The sequence below is a fragment of the Pan paniscus genome, chromosome 19 (assembly GCF_029289425.2).
Source record: "Pan paniscus chromosome 19, NHGRI_mPanPan1-v2.0_pri, whole genome shotgun sequence".
Lineage (NCBI taxonomy): Eukaryota > Metazoa > Chordata > Mammalia > Primates > Hominidae > Pan > Pan paniscus.
In genome coordinates, this window is record NC_073268.2 from 36,176,991 (window position 1) to 36,190,060 (window position 13,070).

At 42.8% G+C, this 13,070-nt stretch overlaps 1 pseudogene; it reads left to right on the plus strand.

Annotated features, from left to right (window-relative positions):
• LOC100973849 (keratin, type I cytoskeletal 18-like) overlaps positions 1-13,070 on the plus strand; it is a 57,223-nt pseudogene that overhangs the window by 25,584 nt on the left and 18,569 nt on the right.

A 13,070-nucleotide genomic window follows, 5' to 3' on the forward strand; every position in this document is an offset into this window, starting at 1 on the left:
GCCTATAATCCCAGCACTTTGGGAGGCCAAGGCGGGCAGATCATTTGAGGTCAGGAGTTCGAGCACAGCCTGACCAATACAGTGAAACCCCGTCTGTACTAAAAATACAAAAGTTAGCTGGGTGTGGTGGTGGGCACCTGTAATCCTAGCTACGGTGGAGGCTGAGGCAAGAGAATTGCTTGAATCCAGGAGGTGGAGGTTGCAGTGAGGCGAGATCGCACCACTGCACTGCAGCCTGGGCTAGAAAGTGAGACTCTGTCTTAAGAAGCTCTACATTTAACAAGCCCTCCGGGTGATTTTGATGAGCAGCTGGGCTTAAGAACCTTATCTCAAGAACATTTTTTTCCTATACAGGTTTTGCCCTTTGATGAGCTAAATGTAGAGGCAAAGTGGGTGAAGTGGAAATGACTAGATTGTTGACACTACTTTTAAGTAAAGTAAGAACAAACTTACGTGATGCTGTATAGGTTACACAGCATTTTCATATTTCATTTAGTTTTATAATCCTTTAAATAATTGTTATTATTAATATCCCTATTTTGTAGTTGAAGAGAGGGAAGTACCAAGGAGTTAAATGACTTGCTCAGTGTCCCCCAGCTTGTTTGTTGTAGAACTGGACCTTCAACCCAGATCTCTTAACTCCCAAACCCTGTTTCATGCTCATAGTGGTAAGAGGCAACCTGGATGCAAAGTTGATGTGTATTACATGTTGAGGAGGGGTGAATAGTTTCATGAACTTTTAAAAAGCAGTTCCATTTTTAAATTCTTCCTAGAGCTTCTATAAACCCTTTTTAAGACAGCAACAGTGACTCTGGCTTATTTGCTACTAGTTCTCTGCTTTGTTATATTATCACCCAAGCCCACCATGGGTGGGTAAGACTACCCACCCATGCTAGAGAGGGTAGTCTATCCCATGCTAGAGAGGGTAAGACTTCTTTTTTCTTTTTCTTTCTTTTTTATTTTTGAAACAGAGTCTCACTCTTGTTGCCCAGGCTGGAGTGCAGTAGCATGATCTCGGCTCACTGCAACCTCCGTCTCTTGCGTTCAAGCAATTCTCCTGCCTCAGCCTCCCAAGTAGCTGGGATTACAGGCACACGCCACCACGCCTGGCTAATTTTTATATTTTTAGTGGAGACAGGGTTTCACCATGTTGGTCAGGCTGGTTATGAACTCCTGACCTCAGGTGATTCACCCGCCTTGGCCTCCCAAAGTGCTGGGATTACAGGCATGAGCCACTGTGCTCGGCAAGACTTCTTTTTTCTAATGGCCACACTCCTAACAAGTCATGCTTGTGCATCACCTGTTTCTTTTTTTTTTTTTTTCTTTTTTTGAGAGATGGAGTCTCGCTCTGTCACCCAGGCTGGAGTACAGTGGCATGATCGAGGCTCACTGCAACCTTTGCCTCCCGGGTTCAAGAGATTCTCCTGCCTCATCTTCCCAAGTAGCTGGGACTACAGGCTTGCACCAGCACACCCAGCTAATTTTGTATTTTTAGTCGAGACGGGGTTTCACTGTATGTTGGCTAGGATGGTCTCGAACTCCTGACCTCAAATGATCCACCCACCTCAGCCTCCCAATGTGCTAGGATTACAGCCATGAGCCACCACGCCTGGCCTTGACTGTTTCGTATTGACTTCCAGCATGTTGTGTTGTTGGAATTCCCAGTTGAGTTTGAAACAGATTTTCCACTTGGCATATTAGTAGTTCCTATCATGCCATTCATACTTGCTTTGTTGTTTCACATTTATCTTTTCATAGCATGAAATGTAGTAATTGGAATTGCATTATGGGCTACATCTTCTCTAATTGGTTCAAAGCAAATAGAGATTGGATGGGAAAAGTCAGTGGATTATGGGCCTGTACAAAAGTGCTTTGATGAACATCCATGTCATGTACATCTCCTCAATACTAAAAATACTGGGTCATAGAATGGACACATGCTTTATTCTACTAGTTATTTTAGAAATAACTAGTAGAATAGTTATTTCTACTATTTAGTAGAATAGTTATTTCTACTATTTAGTAGAATAGTTATTTCTACTATATAGTAGAAATAACTTTAAAAGCAGAAAGCATTTAAAGTGTTTTACCCATTTATTTTTATTTTTTATTTATTTATTTATTTTTTTGAGACAGAGTTTCACTCTGTCACTCAGGCTGGAGTGCAGTGGCGCAATCTCGGCTCACTGCAAGCTCCGCCTCCCGGGTTCATGCCATTCTCCTGTCTCAGTCTCCAGAGTAGCTGGGACTACAGGTGCCCACGACCACGCCCGGCTAATTTTTTTGTATTTTTAGTAGAGACGGGGTTTCACCGTGTTAGCCAGGGTGGTCTCGATCTCCTGACCTCGTGATCCGCCCACCTCAGCCTCCCAAAGTGCTGGGATTACAGACGTGAGCCACCACGACCGGCCGTTTTACCAATTTATAATCCCACCAGCTGAGTATGAGAGTTTCAGTTTCCCTATGTCCTCAAACTTTAAAATATATGTCAGTTCGACAGGATAAATGTGATCTCATTGCTTCTCATTTGTGTTTTCCTGGTTGAGTGTCATTTTGTGTATTGATTGACCATTTGGGTTTTCTTTTCTGTCATTTGCCCTTTTTCCATTAAAAACAAAACAAAACAAAACAAAACAAAAAACCAAAAAAAAAAAAACTTCCTGTTTGACTTTTCCTATTGACTTGCAACAATTCTTTATATATTTTCTGCACATCAGTCCTTTGTTATCTGCTGCAGAGATCCTCCAGTCTGTGCTATTCATTTATTTGTTTATTTTGTGGCTTTGGTGTACAGAAGTTTTTTTTTTTAAATGTAGTCAGATGTATCAGTCTTTTCCTTTGTGGTTTGTGGGTTTTGTGGGGGCGGGTAGTTTTTGGGTTTTGTCTTTTTTTTTTTTTTTTTTTTGAGACAAATTCTCGCTCTGTTGCCCAGGCTGGAGTGCAGTGGCACCATCTTGGCTCACTGCAACCTCTGCCACCCGGGTTCAAGTGATTCTCCTGCCTCAGCCTCCTAAGTAGCTGGGATTATAGGCATGCACCACCATGCCTGGCTAATTTTTGTATTTTGAGTAGAGACAGAATTTTACCATGTTAGTCATGGTGGCCTCAAACTCCTGACCTTAGGTGATCCGCCCGCCTCGGCCTCCCAAAGTGCTGGGATTACAGGCGTGAGCCACTGTGCCTGGCCTGGGTTTTATCCTTCTTTAGCCTGAGGTCATTTTTGCATGCCTGTATTTTCTTCAGAAAGTTTGAAATCTTTGCTTTTTCCACTTAAGTTTTAAGGGAGCTAGAGTTTGTTTTTGTGTGTTACCTGAGGTGTCTTTTTGCCGTATGGATAACAACCAGAGCTGTTGGCATTTATTGTAGTCCTTTTTTTTTTTTTTTTTGAGATGGAGTCTCACTCTGTTGCTTAGGCTGGAGTGCAGTGGCACGATCTCAGCTCACTGCAACCTCCGCCCCCGGGGTTTAAGCGATTCTCCTGCCTCAGCCTCCCGAGTGGCTGGGATTATAGGTGCGCACCACCACGCCTGGCTAATTTTTTGTATTTTTAGTAGAGATGGGGGTTTCACCATGTTGGTCAGGCTGCTCTCGAACTCCTGACCTTGTGATCTGCCCGCCTCAGCCTCCCCAAGTGCTGGGATTACAGGCATGAGCCACCACACCCGGCCTGTAGTCCCTTCTGTCAAAAGCTCTCAAATACGTGGGGCTATGTCTGAGCTCTTTCTTTCATCTTGGGTCAGGCGTAAGATTTGCCTTTCCTTTTCTGTCTGTACCTGCACTGCCTCCATATTGTTTTCATTGTTATTGCTTTATAAGTCATAATAGCAGGTGGGACACGTCATTCCTCCTCCTCCTTCTTCAGAGTGGTCTTGGCCATTCTTTGCCTCCCCCATTTTTATTATGTCACTGTTCCTGTTGATAATGTTACCAACTTTCTGATTTTTCTGTTAAGTCACCATTGAAAATTTACCTCACAGCCTACCTCGGGACCTTGTTAGAATCCTAATTCTCCTTTCCATCCCTGTTACCATCCAGTCCCCTACATCTGTTCCCATGGTAGCCCTGATCAGATGTCAGCTACCTCAGGCTGCATCCTACATCAGCCCCCATACCTCCACACCCCTGCATCATTCCAAGAATATCCTGGACTTACCTTCCGGATGCAGCAGTCTGGTCTCAGACTCTAGCAGTGATTTCTAGTTGCTTCTCAGGGCCACAGGTCTTGCCTAGGAGCACTCCAGGGAGTCATTTGACAGCTTGCCCAGCTTCTTCTGATGCCCTAGGGCATTCCTGGAGGCCACAGGGAAGCTGTGGAAAAGACTAGGCACAAGCTGAAGCCAAAGTTGGGTGCCTGACTGGCTTTGGTAAATTTGGGGTCATGGTTTGCAGTGCTCACGGTGTAGAGTGGTTGCTGACCTTTCCTCCAGGGGTGGAGATGATGTGAGAGCCCAGCAGGCTCCCTTCATGTGGGCTCTAACTTGCGGAGACCTCCACCATGAGTACCAGGAGGTGGATGGTGGGGCCAGCATAAGCAGTATCCCAAGGACTGATCATGGAGGACCACAAGGAAGGGTCTTGAGGGTGACATTGGCCAGGCCCTGGGAAGCCTCCAGAGAGTGCTACTCAGATCCAGGGTACAGTGTTGCATTTCCAAATGAGACGGCAGTTCCTTCATATTGCCAGGGAAAGGTGTTTACCAAACAGGAGGTCCCTGTCATTCAGGCCTTCCTCTGAATGGTTTCCTCCAACGATTTGCTTCCTCTTCCTCTCCCACTGACCCAACTCTCTTTCAAGCAGCCCACCCTGCTTGCAATCCACATAACATTTCATGTATGCCTTTTTGCATATCATTTTCTTCTATCTTCCTTCACCAAATGATGTCTTCCTTCTTCAAAGTGATACTCAGAACTCTCTCCATCCACAAAACTTAGCTGGTTTTTCTTTCTCAGCCCCACCCCTCTGTCTGCTTGTCAGTGACAGCACTGTGCAGAGCTGCCCCTCTTTCTGTTTGTTAACACTTATGTGTATTGCTTTTCTCGTAATCTTCCCAGGGATTGTTCATGTCTGCCCAGCCTGTCATTCCTAATCATGTTGTTTCTCAAGGACAAGAATTATATCTCCCTTGCACTTTGACTTTTCATAGTATAGGCCAGTGCTTAGCACATTGGGTCATAGAACAGAATTAGGATTGGCTGGGTCCAGTTCGAGGTTTATCACTTGCCGTGTGACCTTGAACAAGTTACATAACCTTTCTGGGCTTTAGTCATCTTATTTATAAAATGAGGACAATAATGGTACTTTCCTCATAGGGTTATTGACTTGGCAGAGTATCTTGATGTAGTAAGCACCCATAATAATATTGCCTATCAGTGTTATTAGTAGTAGTTAAGATATTAGAAACGATGCCAAAATATGAGGCCTAAAGTGCTACATACAAATTTTACAGTTCAGTGATGCTGTCAATTTAAATCAGTTACATCTTGGCATCAGGAAAATTGTCTTTCCTGACTGAAGCGCTGTTGATTGCTCGTCTCCCTCATTTCCTCCCTCTTCCTGTGATAGGCAAGTCCACGAGATCCAGTCTTGCATGGGATGTCTGGAGATGGCAGACAAGCAGTCTGGGCATTGTGAGTAACAACCATGGAGACCAGGGTCCTTTCTCTAATGACACGATGCTAATGGGCTGGGTTTCCTGATTGTGCTCTGCCTTGGGGGCTTAATGATTCAGCACGGAATGAGTTTTGTTGTTAGGGTGGACAGAAAAACCCTATGACAAAGTCACTGATTTCCCTTATTGTGCCCTTTGGAATCCCACAAGTCTTATCCCCCATTACCCCTTCACTCAACCTGACATGGCCCTGTGGGAATGGAAGCACCTTCCTCCATCTGTCTTAATCTAATTACCTAGCCCTTAGAGGAATGTGCTCCATAAAAACTCAGCGATGGCCAGGTGAGGTGGCTCATGCCTGTAATCCCAGCACTTTGGGTGGTCGAGGCAGTGGATCACTTGAGGTCAGGGGTTTGAAACCAACCCGGCCAACATGGTGAAACCCCATCTTTACTAAAAATACAAAATTAGCCAGGCATGGTGGCACATGCCTGTAATCCCAGCTACTTGGGATGCTGAGGCTGGAGAATTGCTTGAACCTGGGAGGTGGAGGTTTCAGTGAGCTGAAATCTGTGGGTAGAGGAGCTGAGGCAGGACTGGCTTGTCTGTCATAATATAAAAGAGTCTTGGAAGATGTCTGGGGTCCAGGGTCTGAAACCCCTCATGGCCTTTGGAACACCAAGCTCTGTGCCAAAGGGTGGAAGGCTGCCCTGCCACACCACAAATCTGAGCCCAGGGCATGAAACCCCTCATGGCTTGGATGGAAGCCAGGGCTCAGGGCATAAAACCCCTTGTGGCCTCTGGAATGTGCACAGACTTGTTGATTGCTCTCCCAGGCTTGTAAACATGTTCTCCATTATCTCAAGCAGCAGAGCATATTCTATATGTGTCAAAGAAAATGCTAAACCATCACAGCTATGCTTGATGCACTGCTACCTTTCTACCCCCACGTCCTCACGCCCTCACCTGTTTACCCCCACATCCGCACTTCCTCACCACCTGCTTCTTTGTTTGATCACCAATGGATAGTGTGTGCTCCTGGAGCTTGGGGCCTTCACAGCCTCCATACCAGCGTTGGCCCCCCGGACCCACCTTATGCACTCTTAACTTGTCTTTTCTCATTCTTTTGACTCCGCTGGACTTTGTAGCCCCCACAGCTTGGTGTTGGGTCTGATCACCCCAACATTTCTGGTGCCCAACGTGGGGCTATGAAGACCCTGGTGAAGGAATGCTAGAGTGTGTGGAAGCGGAGGACACATTGTCACAGGACACCTGAGGACGACTAAAAGAAGCTTGGCGGGTAAGCTGGGTGCTCAGAAGAACCAGGGTGACAATGGGACAGAATGAAAGTAAACATTCTGCTCATTTAAATTTCTTAAGGCATTCATTACGGAGGGGGGAGTGAAAGTTAGTACTCAGAATTTATTAACACTCTTTAGTACAGTAGAGCAGTTTTGCCCATGGTTCCCAGAACAAGGGACAATGGAGTTGGATGAATGGGAAAGAATTGGCAGAGATTTTTAAAAGGTGCATAAAGAAGGAGCCAAAATTCCAGTTTCTGTTTGGTCAGTGTGGGTGTTGATAAAGGCAGCTCTTGAGCCATTTCAGATCATGAGGCAGATTCAGATGAGGAAGAGGCCGACAAGTGTAAAAAATTAACTTCAGATTCTGAATGTGAGGAACAGGAACCAGAGGAAATTAAAGAAAAGAAAAGGAAGCTGAAAAAGGTGTATTTTACTAGCACGTTGATTCCACCTGCTGAATTAAGTGAATGGCCACCTCCTCCCTCTCCCCTTAATGGGTGAGAAGATGAATTAGCTGTAAAACTTACTGCTCCTGTAGTGGCAACATTAAAACTGGGAACAATTGGTGATGCTATACGAAATTCTATTCAAAAGGCTAGAGCTGAGGGAGACCTAGAAACATGGCAATTTCCAGTTAACTATAGCTCAACAAGGAGGACAAAATATAGCTAATTGGGCCACTTTTCCTTTTAAGTTGTTAAAGGAATTTAAGCAAGCCGTTAGTCAATATGGGCCAAATTCTCCTTTTGTACAAACTTTACTAAAAAATGTGGCTCTTGATAATAGATTAATACCATATGACTGTGATACTTTAACAAAATCTGTTCTCACTCTGTCCCAGTACTTGCAGTTTAAAACTTGGTGGGCTGATGAAGCTCAAACTCAGGCAAGAGAGAACACACAAGCACAGCCACCTGTGCCTGTTTCCTTTGAACAATTAATGGGATTGGGCCCTAATTGGGGCTGATTAGACAATCAAGCAGTAATGAAAAATGTTCCCATTGTTCAGTTATGCACTGTATGCTTACGGGCATGGAAAAGAATAAATGTTACAGGGGAAAATATCCTTCTTTCAGTTGTTTGATTAACTGCCAAACTGGTTTGGGTGGAGCAATGACCACTGAAACAGGAAAAACTAGAGGCTTTAAAAGAATTGATGCAGGAACAATTACATAAGGGACATATAGAGCCTACTTTCTCTCCTTGGAACTCTCCTGTGTTTGTTATTAAAAAAAAAATCAGGTAAATGGAGAATGTTAACAGATTTGAGGGCTGTTAATGCTGTAATTCAACCCATAGACACACTGCAACCAGGACTGCCCTCTCCAACTATGATTCCTAATTAGTGGCCTCTCATAGTAATAGATTTAAAGGATTGCTTCTTTACCATTTCTTTAGCTACCCAAGATTATGAAAAATTTGCTTTTACTGTTCCCGCTATAAATAACAAAGAACCAGCAGACAGATACCATTGAAAAGTATTACCATAAGGCATGTTAAATAGCCTGAGTATTTGTCAAACTTATGTCAGAAAAGCTATTAAGTCATTAGAGAACAATTCAAAAAATGTTATGTTATCCATTACATGGATGATATTTTATGTGCAGCTGAAACTAGGGAGGAATTAATGCTATGCTACAAACAGTTAGAAAAGGCTGTAACTGAAGCAGGGTTAATCACAGACCCCAATAAAATCCAAACATCTACTCCCTTCAATATTTAGAAATGAAAGTAGAACAAAATACTATTAAGCCTCAAAAAGTTTAAATTAGAAGAGATAATTTTAAAACTCTAAATGATTTTCAAAAATTATTAGGAGACATTAACTGGATTTACCCCACTTCAGGCATTCCTACTTGTGCTATGTCTCACCTCTTTTCTACCTTATGAGGTGATTCTGATCTTAACAGTAAATGCTCTTTATCCAAATAAGCATTAGAAGAACTTCAACTAATTGAAGAAAAAAATTCAACAGGCACAAGTGTCTCAAATTGACCCTATGCAGCCATTACAGTTTTTAGTTTTTCCTACTAAACATTCACCTACAGGTGTTATTGTTCAACAAAATCATCTGGTTAAGTGGCTTTTTCTACCTCACCATACAACTAAAATGCTCACTCTGTACTTAAATCAAGTTGCTGTACTAGTCAGACAAGCAAGGCTGCGCAAACAAAGTTAATGGGATATGATCCAAATCAAATTATAGTTCCATTAAACAAACAACAAATTCAGCAGGCTTATATTAATTCTGAGGAATGGTAAGTTAATTTGGCAGGTTTTATTGGTGTCCTTGATAATCAATATCCTAAATCCAAAATATTCCAATTTCTTAAATTAACATCATGGATATTGCCTTCCATTACTCAAAAAACCCCTGTTGAAGGGGCCATTACTGTTTTTACTGATGGATCTAGTAATAAAAAGACCTCATTTGTGGGACCTCAACAACAAGTTTTTCAAACTAACTTTGCTTCTGTTCAAAGGCCTGAACTTATGGCTGTGATAACAGTGTTAAAAACTTTTAAACAGCCAGTAAACATTGTTTCTGATTCAGCTATGTAGTGCAAGCCATGCAAAATATTGAACGTGCCTTAATTCAAAGTATGACTAATGACCAACTTAATCTTTTATTTCATTCTTTACAGCAAGCAGTACAACAAAGGCATTCCCCTTTCTATATCACTCATATAAGAGCACATACTAACCTCCCTGGCCCTTTAACTAAACTTAATCAAAGGGCAGATAATTATATGGGGAAGAGGATTTGCTTGTGTTTAGTTTAGAGTTTAGTTTAAAGGTGTGGATGCTTAAACTTGGGAAGATTGTATAGCAAGTAAGGCTGAGGTGCTACAAAATAATTCCTATGGAATCATTAATTAGTCCCCTAAGGGGATCTTTAAAAAAAATAGCACCAGAAGGCCTTCTTGTAGAACAAATGTAACAAACTGATGGAACCATCGGCAATTAAATCATACACAATATATTTGGACAAAAGGTTAGGTCCTTATCATAGGGAATGCTACTGGCAATGTCACCTCTAGTCCAAAAATAATATCTCCTGCCATAGGACAGGAACATTCTGAATTATGGAAATTAGCTATGGCTCAAAGTTCAATCAAAATTTGGGAGGGTAAATATAACAAGTATAACGGGGAGGGAGGTAAAAATAAATAATGCTCTTTCTTTTCTTTCCAACAGGACTTTTTGGATTCAAAGTTATGTCCGGCCACCTTTTGTGCTAGCAATAGGAAATGTTACTCTTGATATAAATACACACTTTATTTCATGCCCCAAATGTCATTTGTTTATCTGCATTAATTCAACTTTTTAATAAAAATCAGACTATCCTAATAAAGCCAGGGAAGCAGTCTGGATCCCTATGTCTTTAAATAAACCGTGGGAGGCATTTCCATCCATTCATATAGTAACTGAAAACCTTTAAAAAACTTTTATCCCATTCAAAAAAATTTATAGTTGCTCTCATAGTTGCTATAATTGGCCTCATTGCTGTTACTACAACTACTGCAATAGTTGGTGTGGCTCTACATTCATCTCTACAAACTGTTAAATTTGTCAATAAGTGGCCAAAGAATTCCACAAAATTATGGAACTCTCAAACTCAAAGAAATAAAAAAATAGTTAACCAAATTAATGATCTCCATCAGACAGTGATTTGAATGGGAGATTGTATTATAAGTTTAAAAAGTAAAATTCAAATGCAATGTGATTGAAATACCTCTGATTTTTACATTACTCCTCATCTGTATAATAAAACAGAGCATGCATGGGAAAAAGTTAAGAGACATTTAAAAGGTCATACTGGAAATTTATCTTTAGATATTGTGAAATTGAAGGAACAAGTATTTCAAGCCTCTCAGGCACATATGTCACTAATGCCAGGAACTGAAGTGCTTGAAGGAGCTGCAGACAGATTAGCAGCTATTAACCCACTAAAATGGATCAAGACACTTGGAGGCTCTGTGATTTCAATAATGATTGTGCTTTTAATCTGTGTTGTTTGTCTTTATGTCGTCTGCAGATGTGGAAGCTGCCTCTGGAGAGAAAGCTGCCACTAAGAACAAGCAATAATAGCTGTGGCAGTTTTGCAAAAAAGAAAAGGGAGACATGTTGGTAGAAGAGCTGAGGCAGGATTGGCTTGTCTGTCATGATATAAAAGCGTCTTGGAAGATGTCCGGGGTCCAGGGTCTAAAACCCCTCATGGCCTTTGGAACACCAAGCTCTGTGCCAAAGGGTGGAAGGCTGCTCTGCCACACCACAAATCTGAGCCCAGGCCATAAAACCCGTCATGGCTTGGATGGAAGCCAGGGCTCAGGGCATAAAACCCTTCATGGCCTCTGGAATGTGCATAGACTTGTTGGTTGCTCTCCCAGGCTTGTAAACATGTTCTCCATTATCTCAAGCAGCACAGCATATTCTATATGCATCAAAGAAAATGCTAAACTGTCACAGCTATGGTTGATGCACCGCTACCTTTCTACCCCCACATCCTCACCTGTTTACCCCCACATCCACACATCCTCACCACCTGCATCTTTGTTTGATCACCAATAGTGTGGGCTCCTAGAGCTCAGGGCCTTCGCAGCCTCCATACCAGCGTTGGCCCCCTGGACCCACCTTATGCACTCTTTTCTTTTCTCATTCCTTTGACTCCGCCAGACTTTGTAGCCCCCATGGCCTGGTGTTGGGTCTGATCACCCCAACAGAAATTGCACCATTGCACTCCAGCCTGGGCAACAAGAGCGAAACTCTGTCTCAAAAAAAAAAAAAAAAAAAAAAAGGAAAGAAAGCTCAGAGATGTTTAACTGGAATTGGCCATTTCTTCTGAGCTGAGTACTGTGGCTTTTCAGGAGAATTATTCAAAAATGAACAGCAATGTTAATTAGTTCCCACACCATGGTTTCTTTTGAGAAGCATTATGGGATTTTTTTTTGTTTTTTTTTTCGTTCTATGGAAAGGTCCTTTTTCTGAGTTGGTCATATGGATGCCACCTATGGGGGCTGCCTTCCCACCTGACTGCTGGGCTCCTGCCAGGCCCATTCCTCCCGTTCTCTCACATCTTCTTTCACAGCTTCAAAAGCAGCTCTGCTGTTGGTTCTGTGTCCCACTTTGTTCTTCTTTTTTTTGAGATATAGTTTCACTCTTCTTGCCTAGGCTGGAGTGCAATGGTGTGATCTTGACTCACTGCAATCTCCACCTTCCGGATTCAAATGATTCTCCTGCCTCAGCCTCCAGAGTAGCTGGGAATATAGGCGCCCACCACCACGCCTGGCTAATTTTTGTATTTTTAATAGAGATGGGGTTTCATGACATTGGCCAGGCTGGTCTTGAACTCCTGACCTTAGGTGATCCACATGCTTCAGCCTCCCAAAGTGCTAGGATTACAGGCGTGTGCTACTGCGCCAGGCCCCCCACCTTGTTTTAATCTCAACTGTCTTTGTTCGCTGTGGGCACAAAGGCCTAGGAAGGGGCAGTGTCACTGCTGTCACTTCTTTGTGGGGCAAGAGGCAGTTTGGATGCTTTCTTCTGTGCACAGTTTAGCTTCTTTGTTCATCGGACTTTGCCTCCTCAACAATCTCGTTGTTATATGATTAGAAATGGAAAGAGGTCATTTTGACTGTCTTATCAAAAGGGATAAGGAAAATTGTATTTTTTTTTTTGAGACAGAATCTTGCTCTGTCGCCCAGGCTGGAGTGCAGTGGTACAATCTCGGCTCAGTGCAACCTCCACCTCCTGGGTTCAAGCGATTCTCCTGCCTCAGCCTCCAGAGAAACTGGGACTACAGACACGTGCCACCACACCCAGCTAATTTTTTGTAATTTTTCTTTTTTAGTAGAGACAGGGTTTCACTGTGTTAGCCAGGACGGTCTCGATCTGCTGACCTCATTATCCACCCGCCTCAGCCTCCTAAAGTGCTGGGATTACAGGCGTGGGCAACCGCACCCGGCCAAAAATGACCATATTTATCATATCTCTTTACGTTTGTGAATTCTTTCCTGGGCCTTTCGTGTTGATATTTGGTCTGTTTTGGGGATGTCAACATTGTTTAGCCCACTCATTCTTACAGAAAGCCTTAAGCGAACTCTTCTCCATGTTTCACATACTAATCTTCTCCTTCCTTTGTGCTTTTTTTTTTTTTT